Source organism: Aythya fuligula, unplaced genomic scaffold (assembly GCF_009819795.1).
Source record: "Aythya fuligula isolate bAytFul2 unplaced genomic scaffold, bAytFul2.pri scaffold_79_arrow_ctg1, whole genome shotgun sequence".
In the NCBI taxonomy this organism is placed as follows: domain Eukaryota; kingdom Metazoa; phylum Chordata; class Aves; order Anseriformes; family Anatidae; genus Aythya; species Aythya fuligula.
In genome coordinates this window covers 1-13239 of record NW_022474009.1, presented here as the reverse complement: position 1 = coordinate 13239, position 13239 = coordinate 1, and the positions used below count along the sequence as shown (strand labels likewise).

The window sequence follows — 13239 nt, the reverse complement described above, 5'->3', positions numbered from 1 at the left end:
CGGCAAGAGCACATCTCCAAGAAGGTTGCTGTCGGTAGAGAATAGGGGAGGGATGAATCTCCTTCAAATGAATATTTAGCCATGTTTAAGTTTATCTAAATGTAACTGTGTAAGTTTATGTCAATTAATTAGGTCTTCTAATATATTAATTAATGTCTTCTACATTTGCTTGGCATTATTATGAAAAACAAAAATCTTCGAGCTGCATCTTAAAGAAAAAGAAGCCCTATAACTTCTCCTTAATTCAAATCAGGACTTTTCGAGTGAAACGTCAGAAACGGGACCTAAAGAGAGTTCAGAGGGATCAAAAGAAAGCTGGAGGAAGTCAGGGAGATGCAATGCAAATAGATAGTGCGGTAAGTGGTAAACTAATCATCGTGTCAGCGAGTGTTTCCAGTGATTATGAAAGATCTCAGTGTGCCATCTAGAACTACCTTTGTTGATGGTTTTCTCTAAAGCAACTTCAAAAATTGCCCAGAATGTTTGCGTTGTGCTGAGATAATTTCTGATGAAACCTTGATCTAGGTTGCTGCTTTCTTTAACATACAAACTCTGTGGTGTTGAATTTCTCTTTAGATTGGATTTGAGAACGTGGGTGGTCTTTCAGAACACATCGCAGCTTTGAAAGAGATGGTGATTTTTCCCGTCCTGTATCCAGAAGTTTTTCAGCAGTTCAATATTCAGCCCCCAAGGTAACTCATGACAGTGATAAATCGTAAGTCAGCTGTTTTCAGGAGAAAGTTCAATTAAGGTATCAATATGCTTCCATGCTTCAACATTTTTGGCAGCGGTGAACATTTGTTTTAGTAGTAGCAAAAAGTGGTTTCTTAAAAATGGGTAAAATCCAGAATATTTGTAGGTTAAAAATATAAGCAATGTCTGAAACTTGTAAGTTTTACCATCTGGTGTTTTTAAAAAGTTGGGTTAGTTGGGTTGGAGTGGTTTTGTTCTCAGTTTTATGTACAAGTCAGCTTGATTAGTCTGTAAGCAAGAAGGGATTATCTAGTGTGGAAGTCAATTGTAATATGTTGCCTGGAAGCCCAGTTGTTTTTCCTGCCTACTTTTGCTTTCTTTTTTTTTTTTTTTTTTCCCTCTGAGTGCTAAGGCATCGCTTTTCCTTCCGGCTTTAGGCTTCCTCACTTGCCATCAGCAATAGATGGTCTGAGAGACCAAACCCAGTAACTTAATGCTTTTGAAAGGAGCATTAAATGCTTTACTATCAGATTCTGCATATTGTGAAAGCAAGAATATGCAGTTTATTGCTGCAGAATGAACTGGTGATTCACCATTCAGCCCATTCTCAGATTCTGTGCTGAAGTTTGCCCGTTTGGCTCCGGTTTGCTGTAATCACCCTGTTTGTCAGCAGTTTTGGAAGTGTCCTTCTGGGACAGTATGCTCGCTTTTGAAGTTTTTATACGTTTGAGTTACCTCCTTATTCATTTCTTTGGGTGAAAAAAATGAATTTTCTTGTGAAACGTTGTAAAAACGCGGAACTTCTATCTGTTCTGCCTCTACCCACACTTCAGCTATTACTGCTGTCTTGTACATGACGTGTTTTGGTTAGGAAAGACGAGTTTGTTCTAGAGACGATGGTTGTAGGAGGTACTCATCATGATGTTTTTTTTCCTATCTGGATCTTTTTTATTGCAGAGGTTGTCTATTTTATGGCCCCCCAGGAACAGGGGAAACACTAGTTGCTCGTGCACTTGCCAGTGAATATAGTCGAAGTGACAGGAAAATATCATTTTTTCTGAGAAATGCTTCGGACTGCATGAGAAAATACGTGGGGGAATCAGAACGCCAACTTCGTGTGTTATTTGAACAGGTAAGGTTGAAATGCACAGTGTATTCTGTCAGAGTTGAAACCATAATTTTCTGTGGTCAACGTTTTTAAGTAGCACTTGCTCTTTTTTTGTATTTTGTTATTTTTTTTTTCCCCCTGAAATGGAAATGCCAGTGTTTCTGCTGTGAATGTCAGCTGTAAGAACTACTGGACCGATTTGCTTCCTGTCACCCGGATACAGTGGGTTGACACAGACTGCTGTCTTCTGTTAGTCATGCCAGATACTCCAGTAGCTCTATCAGTAGAGGTCCCAGAGGCTAAAGTGAAAAATCTAGTTTAGATGACATTCCAACCATGATGTTTTTGTGCATTTTTCCTTTAAATAATGCTGTTTTACTCAGTGTTTTCCTGCTAGGCCTGTCAGATGCGACCTTCAATTATTTTCTTTGATGAGATAGATGGTCTCGCTCCTGTGCGCTCCAGTAAACAAGACCACATTCATAGGTATTACAGTTTTGCACCTACATAAAATCTGCTTGATCTTTGGGGAAAAAAAAAAAAAAAAAAAAAAGGACGATGACCTGTTTAATTTACTGTGAACATGTTAATTTATCCTGAAAACTTGTAACTCAATGCCAAAACAGGTGATTCTAAACGATAGTAGAAACCAATTTACTAAGCCTGATATCAGCATGTGGTCTGTGTTAACTTACCTATTTTTTATGTCTTAAAATGAGTCTTGTCCTTAAAAAGCTTGTCCTTTATGACTACTCATGGAAGAAAGTCATGTGGAATGTAACAAAATGTACTGAACCAGTAAGTAAAACTTATATTTTTCTATTATGTTCCATTGTTTCAACTCTTCTGACCCTTCTGGACGGCATAGATAACAGAGGGGAGATCGTGGTAATCGGAGCTACTAACAGACTGGATTCTATAGATCCTGCTTTACGAAGACCAGGACGCTTTGGCAGACACTTCCTCTTCAACTTGCCAGATAAAGAGGTGAGAACTTAAATTCAACGTTAGTGCTACCATGGCAAAGTCCAACTTTATAGGAAAAAAAAAAAATGACAACTTGAACAAAAGAGTGATACGTGGAGACACTGCGTTGTTCCATGGAGGACAAATCTGGTACTGGATATATATGGTCAGGATGATACCACCAAGTAGTTAGTTCTATAATCAAACCTTTCATTCCCCAAGTTGTACCTGTTTGCTTAATTATTTAGTCCACTTGGGTGTTTTCATCATGAAGTTGTGTTTTTGGTCTCAATCCTTCACTTATGAATGAATAGGGGACGTGTTTGCATTTGATTGTGCCCCTGCTCAGTGGTAGTAGTTTGAGTCATAATTCTTTTCTTCTTTATAGTAATTGTAGCAATTGGAAGCATTGTGCCAGAAGTGCTTTCTGTGAATTTACTGACTGGAAAGCAAATGTGATGAAGTAATGAGACTGTCCCAATGAAAGCTTGCTAAGTTTTAGAGAAGTTTTTTGGACAGCAAAGAAATGTTTCTGGATAAATTTTTCATTACAGTATTTTCCTCTGGGTCCTTAGGTCTCGTAGTTTGGAAACTTGTTATTGAAGCTATAAATGCCTTTTCTTTCACTGTAGGTTCCTAGAAAAAGTTCAGTATAACAAATAAGAACTATTCAATTTCCTGGTTGACAATGCAGAGTGTATATTAAATAACTGTAAAATACTTGAAAGTTGAGCAAGTAAGAAAAGTGTATTATTAGATGAGGGGTTTTGAGGGAGGACTGTTTTGTTTTTTGTTTACTTGTTTGCCTTTTGGTTTGTTTGTTTCTTGTTGGTATTTTTAAGGAAAACTTGGGACAAGCTAAAATGCAATGATTTTGCTTCCAGGCTAGAAAAGAAATTGTCAAGATTCATACTCGTGACTGGACCCCTCAGCCACTGGACATGTTGCTTGATGAACTAGCTGAGAAATGCATTGGTAAGACTGAAATTAAAATGGATTCTTGCTTGTGACCAAGTTGTAAAGAACCTAGCTTGTACCAGGCAGTACCCATGCTCTTGTGCCTTGCTGCACAACTAGTCAACGAAGCAGCTGGCACACCTTCATAGCAATCTGAGTGAGATGCTTTCATCTATTTACTCTTTATTGTCGTTCCTCTTGTTGTCTGAGAACATTAAATGGTTCTGGGGCATCTTCCTCAAGAGTATAGTTTTTGATGAGGAGTCTGCTTCAGCTGCATAAGCGCAGGATATCAGGCAGTGAGCAACATGAAACTTCCCTGCAGAGAGTGGTATAAATGGCTCAGGATTCAAATTAGGATTAAATAAAAAAATAGGATTTATTAGAAGAATATAAAAGAATAGAGGTAAGCAAACAGTGCTGGGTGCACTGAGAGTCTCCGCTCCACCAGGGCACACACCAGTTACATCAAGCAGCTGATTTTTATGCTCCTAGACTAATACATATTCATTACTACTTCCAAAAGAATTAGATTATTATAATTAGCCTCCGGGGTCCAGTCCCTCCTACTGGAGCATGCGCATCAGTCTCCTCTGGGGGTCTCTAGGGGTCTTTCATGCTGAAGGCTCGTAGTCTTCTTCTCCAAGTCCTTCCTGTTTGTACTCCTTTGGCACTGTACCAAGTTTATAGAACATTTTCTGCAGGTCTTGTCTGCCAGCCGTCCTTCAGCTTCTTTTTTCTTCCTCTTAATCTCTTGGCCCCCTGGCCAGATACCAAAGGTCTGCATAGTATCCCATAACAGTCACTAGTTGTTATCAGTTGTTATGAAACTCCCAGACATCAAACACAAACAGCTTTCTTATTGACACTTCACGAGTAATTAAAACATTCTTCCCCAGCCATTCACAGGGACAGTCACATCTATAGCAGTGTTAAGTTAATCTCGAAGAAGACAGGAAAAAAAAGGCTGTAACTGTTAGAAATAGAAGTCCGGAATAACAAAAGCAAACAGGTTCATAAATTTAAGGAGTATTTTCTGAAGACTTGATAAATTGACTAGAATGAGGGGGAGACTGGGACACACTGCATCTGTGGTTCAAGAATTAAATTGCCAGTGCAGGGCCCAGAGGCAGACAGGATTCAAACAGAATTGTTCTTTATGGACACGAAATGTTAAAACATTCCTCACAAGCGGTAGCACTTTGAATTCCCTGTTAAGCTGTTTGGTTTTGGCATTACAAATTCTTTAAATGTTGCATGTTGTAAACCTGGGCCTTGACTGATGTAACGTTTGATTTTTGTTTGTTAGGAGACTGTGGTGCAGATATCAAATCCCTCTGTACTGAAGCTGCGCTGTGCTCTCTACGCCGATGCTATCCTCAGATTTATGCAAGTAGGGAGAAGTTGCTACTAGACGTTAATTCTATTAAAATAAAAGCAAAGGACTTTTTCATGGCTATGAAGAAGGTTGTTCCAGCTTCAAACAGGATCGAGACTTCGCCCGTACAAGCACTCTCACCCATTTTCAAGCCACTTTTTCAAAGATCAGTAGAGAATATTTTACAAGTTGTGCAGAAGATCTTCCCGCATGCACAGCTTGCACTAAAGGAGGACCGACAGCAAGGTATAACCACAGCATCCACTTCTTTATAATTCTGCTAAAGCAAAAACTTGTGGTTTGTGCAATCAACTTACAGCTTTCAGACATAATGGTGGTAGAATTTTATTATTTGCATGTGCATGTCTTTCTTTTGGGCAAGTCTGGAATATAACGCATAGGTTTTATTGTGGATTCGAAACTGAAATGCCAAATGGAAGCTCTGAATGACTCAATACACAGTAAAGGACGATGCGTTCTCTACTGAAGCATGCTGCTTCTGACGGCAGCTAAGATAATTAGCATTTGTAGAGGTTGACTTGAGGTTTGAAGTATAAGGCACCTATTTTTCTTTAAAAAATCAAAACTCAGATCTTTGGAGGGGAAGCATTTCTAGGTCAATGTTTCTAATTCCTTTCTGAAGAATGTCAGGACCAGGATACAAGTATAACTGGTCTAAGCTAAATATTGTTTTAGCTATCATCATTTTTAACCAGTCTCCTAATTTAAATGTTTGTGGATCGTACTATACACGTGAGATCAATTAGCATTGATACTTACTAGATGAATGGAATTCTGTGGCCATCACATCCTTTATCCCTGTGCTTTCATTGTGGGAACCTCCTCCAGAAAGAAATGGTCTTGTTTGTTGTTGTTGTTTTTTTTTTTAAGCTATTTAGCAACTGCAGAAATTGTTCGTAATCTCCTTTATTCTAAGGGGGAGAAAAAAATCACCAAGAGTAGCGTACCTTACACGTACACATCAGTGGGACTTAGTAGAGCTTTGTAGGGCCTTGTGCCATCTCCTTAGATCTGTGGTGGGCTGAACTCTAGGAAATAGCTTTCAGTGTGTGCTCTCAAATGAAGAAAGGGTTTTGGCACTGATTTAGAAGCTGTATTAATGGAAGAGAAAGAGACAAAGGCTATTCAGGAAAGTTAACAAACCTCTTTTGCCTTTCAGAGCATTTCAATCCTATTTTACAAGATGATATGTTTGACAGTGATGACGATGCATGCTTGGTTTCTGGAGATGAATTAAAAGATGGAATGCCTGACGGACCAGAGAAAAAATGCCTCTGTTTCAGCAGGTAAAGAAAGATAGATCCCTGTTACGTTTAAATTCTCAGGTCTGCTGAGTCTTTGTGAACAGTTCCAGCTGTTAAAAGTGCGAGGGGTGGTAGAGGAAGGGGCAACATCAAGTTTGTGTGTTGAAGGGGTGCTTGGTATTCACAAGAAGAAAGGGTGGAGGGACTAAAGTTATAATGAAGTTGCTCTGAATGACCAAATTGAAAAGCCCAGGCTTCTCTTCGTAAGCCAAAGTGATCCGTAGACTACCAGAACACGTTGACTTAATCCATGGCATTCTTTGAAAGACTCAAGACCACATAAATGTGCAGTCTGTCCTTTTAGCTAAAAATATCCCAACTTTATGGGTTTGTGTTGCCACCTTTTGCCCTTCTGTTTTCCAGGATTGTTAAACCAGTAGTGAATTATGTAGCAGAAAGAAAACAGAGAAATGGCTTGTTAAAACACCTTGAGAAAAAATTGAATGGTGTCTTTATTTGTTAAGCCACCAAGTTGTGTTAATCTTGTGATATTTTAGTGTGGAAGTCATGCAAGCCCACAGTTGGAAAGTTAGATCATGTTGTCACAGCTGGATCAGTTATTTTTCTCCGTTTCTATTGCTGTGCTGTCCAGAAGATTTTCTGTGCTTTAGAGCAAGGCTAAGTCTCTAGCATCTTTGATTTAAGCCAGCAGAGGTACAGCCTGATTGTAGTGGGGAAACAAATGCTCCTCACCAATTAATTTTTAAATAAAAATAAATTTATAATAAAGTAAATAATAAATATATAATAAATAATAAATTTATAATAAAGTAAAGCAAGATTGCAGGGATATTAATTTGCAGTCTTGGTTTACTAAAGAATAGGAAACACAAGGGAAGAAGGTGAAACAATTGGAATGAGTGAATAACTTAACTGGAAATCTTACATGTATTTAATGTACCGCTGCCATTTGGATTATTTGGGGAGGGAAAAGAAAGTCTATAGGAAAATTACTTGGAACATCTGTGTGTCTATTCAGCACCTCATTTATAAGCTTGTTTTCTTAACTCTTGTTCTAGGAGTGCTTTCTGCGAACCAACATCATGCCAGCCCCGTCTGCTAATAGTAGGAAAAGAAGGGTACGGCCAGGTTTCTTACGTGGCACCCGTGGTGTTGCACGCTTTGGAGAAGTTTCCCGTTCACACCCTGGACCTTTCTGTTCTGCTTACAAACGTTGCATCGCCAGAAGAAATCTGCGGACAGGTACCTTTTTTTCTTTTTCTTCTCATCGGATTCACTGACTGTATGTAAAGGATCAATCGAGTTGCAAGTAAGGTGAGCAAAATTAATTGGTAATGGAGGTGGCCTTGTTTTAATGCGCTGGGATGTTTGCTTCTGTCTGAAAATCCCCTTTTCTTTTAGACAGCACCACAAACAATCTGGATGTTGTACATGTCCACATTTTCCATACCCAGTTTTACAGTGAGGCTGTTGCTAGCAGCTCAGGAAGCTGGGCGGTGTTGCTAATAAACATCTCTTTGTGGAAAGAAATGCTGCTCATGTCACTGGGATCCAGAAAGTAGTTCTCATTGCCTCCTAAGACTGTGTGCTCCCAGTAGATGGCTCTGTATCAGACTGCATGTCGGCTACTTTTTGTAGGCTTCTTCTAAATTATATTAGTAAGGCAACCGAGGTTTGGGGCTTCTGTTTATTTTGCTTTCGCACGGACATACACAACTTGTGCTGTTGCAGTATGTGCAATAAAAGCATTAACATTCAGAAAACACTTCATTTGCACAGTGATGTGGTTTTAACTAGAAAAAATGAACAGATTTGGTGTTTTTACTTTTAGGCAGGAAATCCATTTTCTTGTTTGGCATCACTACCTTAAAATATTTTTACCTTTAGTGGAAACGTTTGAGAGCCATACAAGTAAGGACAGACATGTTACACGACTGAATACTGATGTGTCCCTTAAGAGGGACATTTCCTTTCTTTGTTATGCGATGATTGTGGCTGTGGCCATATAGCTACGGTGTCTAGCCACTGCCTGAATATATCCTTCCCATCTTCTGACTAGAGTTCTCCGAATACTGATAATCTGAAAGGGTGCACAGAGAAATTCCTTATGTGAAAGGATGCTTGCCACTCTGTTCACGTAGTTTCATTTCATGGGGCAGTCAGATGGCTATGTAGCTATGTATTAAGAGGTTCTTGTACGTGTTTTAGTTTTCTTACGCAAGCTTTCCTTTTCACTAGCTGATCCGAAATGCTCAGAAGACAGCACCAAGCACAATTTATGTCCCAGATATCCATTTATGGTGGGACAACGCTGGACCTGCCTTGAAACTTACTTTTCTAACTCTACTACGTAACATTCCAGCATTTTTGCCAGTTTTGCTGCTTGCTCCGTCTGATGTACGTCACTCAGATCTCCCAGAAGAGGTATTTGTCAATACTTTCCTTACTATTTCTTCAGTGTCTTGTAATTTATGAATGCTTTCAGCATCAAAATGCTGTGCTTTCTTAAATGCATGCTGTTATTACTCAGGCACCCTAACAAATCACTTAAAATTTGCTTAGAGAAAAAGAATACTGTGAAAGCATCTGCTTAAGGTTTTTTCTGAGTCAAGCAAGTGACTTTCACCCCCTTCTCACACATGCAAATAATAAATTAATACAATAATTCTGGTGGCTACAAAGTGGTTCAGTCAAGAATATGAAGTGCTTGAAATGACAAGAGGATGTTTTTACTGAAGAGATTTCTTCTGACAGTCTGCCATTCCATGCTATGTTGGGTAAACTGCTAATAATGCAATTTAGTAGAGAATTGAAACACTTTGATTAAAAAAAAATAAGTAAATCAGTTTCTTTCTTCATATAGGCCAAAGCTTTCCAAGCTGGAAAGCTGAGTTCCAATTTCTGCTAAAGTAACTTTGGAATCGAATTCTAGTTGTAATCCTAAATAAACTGTAGTAAAAGTAGGTGCAGAACTTCATTGACTTCTGAGAGTTTACATTAAGGGAAGGTGCCCAAAACAGGACCACGCTGTTGTCATTCTGATGATTTGGTCTCAGTCACTGGGGGAAGAGAACGGGTCTTACCTAGACGTGTTTATTATCAACTGCTTTGAAAGTGCTTGAGTTCCCACAGAAGTTTTTGTACAGGCTGTAAATTCCTTCTAAAATAAGTAGTGAAATTCCTCACCTACCTTTTAATACTAGAACTTGAAAATGGAGGAAGACGTAGAGGTACTAGCTACTTCAGACACCTTTTGGTAGAGAAATAAAAACTCAGCAAAAAGCCCTCACTTGTCTGCTGAAGCCTGTCTCTTCCCTCGATAGCCATAAAGGTTCTAAGTAAAGGCTGCAGCAAGGCAAGTAAATACAAAGGAGGCGCTGTTGGATGTGGTGAAAGCCATTACTTTACCAGTGTAGCGTACAATCCCTTCAGCGAGCTTTAATTCTACAGGTGATTCTTAAAGGTGATATTTGAATTTGCCGTGCCAAGCCTGTGAAAATGTAGCCTTTTAAGGCCAGGAAGATAACTTTTTTCAGTTTGTGTTCTTCAGGTTATTCTTAATTTGAAAAGGTACTCGTCTTTTTGGAATAGAAGATGAGTTTTTTGTGGCCTTAAATCTGAAATGTCTCTCCTCCTTCTGCTTTAGATGCAAAAATGATTTAATACGGAATTTGGAGAAGTGTGCAATATTGAGTTGCCTGGTAGGGCAGAGAGAGCAGCCTTTTTTTGAGGACCTAATTCTAAATGAAGTGGCTAAGCCTCCTGTAAAGAAAAGAGGTGAGGAGGATATGAGAAGTACATCTAAAACTTTCCTATCGAAGTTACTAGCTCTTTGGGCTTTGCTTTGGTGGTCATTTTCTGTCAGTAATTTGTCATATGCTTGTATTTGAGTACTGTAAATTGGCCAATTTTTCCTGATGAATTGAAGTTGATTGGACATTGGAAGTCGTGCCTGTAGCACCACCAGCTGAGCCTCAGAAGCCACAAGAGTGATCCCCACAAAGTAGGGATGCTGGAGGAGGAAGAGGAGGATACCTTGCGTGACCTTAGAATTTTCTTGAGGGACGTTACTCACAGACTTGCCACTGACAGACGTTTCAGGGAATTTGCAAAGCCCGTTGACCCACAGAAGGTAAAGTAGTGCTGATCCGTGTGTGTCTGTAACTTCTCAGTGTTTGTACTTCTCAGCGTTTTGGGGAAGGTTCAACTTTGTTTTTAGGGCTGCACTGTTAGGATTTTGCAAGAAGCAGAGGCAGTGCTTTTACTTCTGCTGACTCTCAAATGTCTCTTATGGGATTATTTGCTGAAAGCCCTGGTTTCATTCTAAAAAGCCAGTCCAAATGCCAACACAGTTTGCTCGTGAAAAGGCTTTGATATGTAGGCGTGTCACAGCACTGAAAAGCACAGAGATCTTTCCTTATAATTACAAACAGTATTTACAGGAGTACTTGAGTGAAGTCTGAAGCCCTTTCTTGGACTGTCAGTTCCTGTGGGAACAGGAATAGGAGCAGCAGTTTGTAAAAATAAGTTTTGAGATCCTGTTCTCTGTTTCATCTGGAACTCCTCAATAGGAATCAACCATAAGTGCAGTGTGTTTTCTTTTTCCTCCAATTGGCTGCTTAGATGCCTTTTTCTCCTTAATTTATGAGATAAGCCTAAACTAGGGGCGTATATTTCAAAGACAGGTGTAACTTGAATATACCTGGGGATCAGCAAAGTCGTCTTCATGTGGGCCTCCACTGGCTTTTCTTCCCCTTTTCTCCTAGGTTCTTGAGCTGTGAAAAATCTAGACAGATACATATGTCCTCATCTGAACTGGTCATTAGGCTCCTCTTCTGCTCTGAGGGAAGAAATGAGCACCTCAGGGCCCAGTTATCTCATTCTAAAGTAGATGCCTGCAATAGGTACTTCACAGGTGCAATTCATGCACCTTTTCCTCAATGTCGACAACAAAGAGAATGCCGGATGGCTTGCTCAGCTTTCACTGTTGTGATTTTCTGAAGCAAAGTGAAATGAATCTCCCACCCTCAGTGTTTCTTCTCTACCATGCACGTGCTTCTGACCTCCCTACTTCTTGTTGTCCTCTCGTGGCCGCTCTAATGAAAAATGAAAAAGCCCTTCCATTTTTGAGAAGCAAACTGGTTAATTTCAGCATCTTCTGATGCATCGCAAATGTTCAGAGTTTTTAGGAAGTCGTTTATTTAAAGTCTTCAGAATAATTTTGGTAGACAGTGTGCAAGGTTAAGAAAACCTCTGAATGCTTGTATTTGATCTGCAGGTACCTGACTATGCCACAAGGATTAAAGAGCCGATGGATCTTTCAACAGTTCTGACTCAAATTGACTCGCGCCAGTACCTCGCTGCAGGAGACTAGCTGAAGGACATCGATCTAATCTGTAACAATGCCTTCGAGTACTACCTGGATCAAAGATCTACAGGTGAGGATGTGCTTTTTAGCCCTAGTTTAAAAAATCTGTCAAACATATAGATGGATAAATGCTGTGTGCGGACAATAGACTTCGGATGGATTAGATGATTTTGGACGTCCAGACTGTAAATATTTTATCATTTTGCTACTTGGGCATGGAATTGTGATATAAGTGTTCCCAAGGAACTAGTGCTTTTGTTTTAATTAACTTCGATGTTGTTATGCTGAAAATATTCACTGAGAGAACCTTTTGGAACAAACCTATGAAGAAAGCAATTTTTTTCTGTGATCAAAACAGTTTCATTGGTTGGTAGACAACATTCAGTTAAAGTGTGTAAAATTTCAGATAGTCACAGCGCCTATGTTTTGCAAGACACTGCATATTCAATGGTGAGGAACGAAATGGATACAGAGTTTAGACGACTTTGTGAACAAATTAAAGAATCTCGTGAGAAAAGAGGTACGTGCTTTAACGCTAAGGATTTGAAGACTTGTCTCTGCATTTGTAACTGAAAATGCACGACGAAGATCTTTGGTATCTATTCTTTCTTGCAAGGTCGCACCTCTGCAGCGTGTGCTCCATGCGACAACTCCAAGTCACCACAGCAGAACCCTGCTACTGAAGACGAGAAACCAGATGAGGAGATGCCAGCGGCACCTGTAGATGCCAGTACACCCATTTCTAATGGCAAGTTGCATTTTATTCAGCTGCTCTTGTCGTTCATACCTTCTCTGTTCTTGAGGCGCAACAGGTGTCTCTGATGCCTGGCTCTTTATGGCAGAGGTAGTTTGTTTTCAAATTGACTTCCAAATGGGAGAGAGAAATCCAGAGGTCATTCATTCAATATAGCGATGAATTAAAGTTCAAAGAAAGTTGGTTCATTTGATGTACTCTTACTGGAACTTCATTTTGTAAACAGAACGACCCCCCACTCAAGGATATCACAGCTTCCCTCCCGTACTAAAAATGATAGTACTCACCCTTGTAGGAGCAGCAATGTGAAGAAGGTCAAGGGCAGTAAGAAGGGTTCGAAGCTTTGATATAACAAGCCTTACACTTTTTTTGACAGAGCTCCTAATAAGCATCTTTAGCAAGGTCTGGAGATGGGAGAAAAACTCAAACTAGATTTTAATTCTAGGATGTATAATGTCAAGCTTGACTGTTCCTCTGAACAGTCAATTGAATTTAATTTTTTTTAATTTAAATTAATTAGTTTATTTTTTTAATTTAAATTCAACTGAATTTAAAGTTTTGAATTTAAATTCCAATTGAATTTATTGAAAAAAATTCCAATTGAATATAAAGTTTTTTGTTTTTGTTGTTTTTCACGAAACACTAAGTTTATGTGAAAGGTTTTGCTGCAATATCTTTTTGCCAAGGATATTAAGCTTAAGTTATCCACAAGAAAACGGTGGGGAAAGG

General features: G+C 39.2%; 1 pseudogene; it reads left to right on the top strand.

Annotated features, from left to right (window-relative positions):
- The first annotated feature begins 152 nt into the window (after positions 1–152).
- LOC116501726 lies at positions 153–11876 on the top strand (annotated as a pseudogene).
- The last annotated feature ends 1363 nt before the right edge of the window (positions 11877–13239 follow it).